This window comes from Fukomys damarensis, unplaced genomic scaffold, assembly GCF_012274545.1.
Source record: "Fukomys damarensis isolate Sample0158 unplaced genomic scaffold, DMR_v1.0_HiC HiC_scaffold_33, whole genome shotgun sequence".
NCBI classification, from domain to species: domain Eukaryota; kingdom Metazoa; phylum Chordata; class Mammalia; order Rodentia; family Bathyergidae; genus Fukomys; species Fukomys damarensis.
The window spans coordinates 55,009,100-55,011,655 of NW_022900945.1; the positions used below are offsets into that span (position 1 = coordinate 55,009,100).

The 2,556-nt window shown below is 49.9% G+C and overlaps 1 protein-coding gene across 3 annotated transcripts in view; it reads right to left on the reverse strand.

The window, feature by feature from the left end:
• The window catches only part of Slc25a44 (solute carrier family 25 member 44), a 15,009-nt gene extending 12,851 nt beyond the window's left edge, over positions 1-2,158 (reverse strand). For 2 of the 3 annotated variants that reach the window (XM_010643810.3, XM_010643812.3), the window contains exon 1: positions 1,927-2,153. The gene's annotated coding sequence lies outside the window, so the exon portion shown is untranslated. Of the gene's footprint in view, positions 1-1,926 lie in introns of all 3 variants that reach the window. The other variant, XM_010643811.3, reaches the window with a different exon arrangement.
• Positions 2,159-2,556: the final 398 nt, after the last annotated feature.

Consider the following 2,556-nt stretch of genomic DNA (forward strand, 5'->3'; position numbering starts at 1 on the left):
TTTTTTTTTTTTTTTTTTTAAACAGTGTCTGGCTAAGTCAGTAAGTTGCCTGGGCTGGGCTCAAACCTTTGATCCTCCTGCCTCAGCCTTCGAGAATGCTGGGATTACAGGAGCCCAACTTCTTTATAGCCCTTTCTCAGACTCTTGTTTGTATGCCTGGCTCCAATTCCAGATTTTCTTCTACCTTTAAAGCTGTTGGGGGGCCAGGGATTTGGCTCAGTGGTTCTGTCACCTGCCTCGAAAGTTCGATCCCCAGTACCAAAAAAAACTGTTCAGGCACAAATGTAATGTACTCTGTACTGTACTGAACTCACTGAGTAAAACGTCAGAGGCAGAATTCCCTGTACTGACAACTCCAGGGAAAAGACACATTGGCCCAGGTATGTACACCTCTTTTCCACTTCTACTCTACCTGCACAAAACCAATCCCACTAGGTTCTAAGGGAAGATTCTGGCTTAGAAGGCAGATCCACTGGAGAAAACAGAAAGGTCAGCAAGCATTGAGCTCCACTGTGCTACTCGCTAGTGTGAGACTACAGCCAAATCATTCAAGATCCAGTTTCTTTGGGGCTAGGAAAGCCTGCCATGGCTAAATAACAGCTTGTGCTGCAGCATATAGGAGCTCATATCTGTAAAAAGCATTTTGTCAACAGGAAATCACTTCTGTTACTGCAGAAATTCTGTTTCACCACGACGCTTTGTGTTGTCCACAGACCAGCAGTATTAGGCATCGCCCAAGCTAGAAATAGAGGATTTCAGGTTGTACTACAGATGTGCTGAATAAGAACCAATATTTTGTTTGTTTCCTTGATTTTGTGACAGGGTCTTGCTATGTAGTTCAGGCTTGCCTTGAACTCAAGGAAATCCTCCTGCCTTAGCCTCCAAAGTGTTGGGATTACAGGTGTGTATCACCATGCCCAACTATGAACCAATTTTTTTTTTTTTTTTTTGGTACCAGGGATTGAACTCAGGTCCTTTTGCTTGCAAGGCAGGCCACCAAACCACTGAGCTAAATGCCCAGCCCTATGAACCAATTTTTTAATAAGATCTGTAGGTGGCTTTTACACATATCAAAGTACTTATGGAGTGTCACTATATTAAGAATTGCAAACCAGGTATCGTGGCACACACCTATAATCCCAGCGCTCTGGAAGCTGAAGCAGGAGGATCACAAGTTAGAGTCCTACCTGAGAAACTTAGCAAGACATGTCTGAAAAAATAAAAAGGGCTGGGGGTGGTTTGGTGCACACCTGTAAACCCAGCACTTGGGGAGGCTGAGGCAGGAGGATGACTTCAGTTCAAGGCCATCTTGGCTACACAGTGAGTTCAAGATCAGCCTGAACTACACAGTGAGACCCTGTTTTAAAAAAAACAAAACACCTTCTATAACTCATGACAAGACAACCAAGGATCCCCACTTGGAGATGGAAATGAGGGACCGGCATCCTGCCTTCCTTCTGTTCTCCTGAATCTGCATCCCGGAATACACGAGCATTTTGCCGAACTTACATTCCCTATGCGACATCCTGGCGATGCCTCCACCGACCCCTTTAAGACGACCTCCTCCCTCAGAGGAGATGAGAATCCCACCCAGCCTTCCTTGGTCCTCTTGGTGCCCACGGGATCACGCATCACAGGCACCACGTGACAGCCTCTCCCCGCACTCCACGTGACACTCTCCCTTAGGCACCCTCTGTCCTGGCCCCGGCGGCCGAGGCTGGGTCCTCAGGCTGCCCCTCGCCAGCTCCGCCGCTGTTAGGGAATCTCACGCTCCTGCGGCAGGAAGAGGAGCCCCGCTGGCCAGCTCTTCAGCCCCAAACCGCAGGACGAGGTCCCCCGGCGCTGCACCCAGCACCACGCACACCACTGCCTTGACAGGTCCTGGTCCTCAGACCGCGGCCGTCGTATGCCCCAAACCCGGCTCACCTCCTCAGACCCCGGCGGTTCCTGAGCTTCTGAGGCGCACTCCAGGCCCGGACTTCTAGGCCGCAGCCCCGGCTCGACCCTCCGTTCCCAGCGACTGGGAGCCTCCGGTCGCATCTTCCTCCATCTCGACTCGGATCCCGGTGCTGCCGGAACCGGAAACTGGAATGCTGTCATTACCGCCTCCTGAGGTGGGCGGGAACAAGCTGTGGATAGTTTACCAATAGCGTTCTGAGCCTTTGACCCACCCCCGGGAGCGAGGCCGGACAGCTCTGACTGCCATCTTGGAACAGGGCAATTACCACGCCCCTTTAGCTTCGCTGTGCCCTCACCCCTAAAAGCGCGTGCGTGTGCTGCTTGGCCTCTTTCTGGAAACTGACGGGGCCTTTCTGGAAGATCCGCGAGTAAATGGGTCACCTTGAGTTTCAGGATTTGTTGAAATCTTTGTATTAAAATCTAATCCTCAAAAAAAATCTTATCCTTAATTTTTGTGTAACTACAGCTGAAATAGTAGAGGTCAAAGTGAAACAGGAAGAGCCGAAGTTAGATAAATTACATAACCTGTATTGAGGTTTGGGAACTCAAAAAAAGGCAGGAGCAAGAGACATCCTGGAGTTCGGGAAAAGAACATTA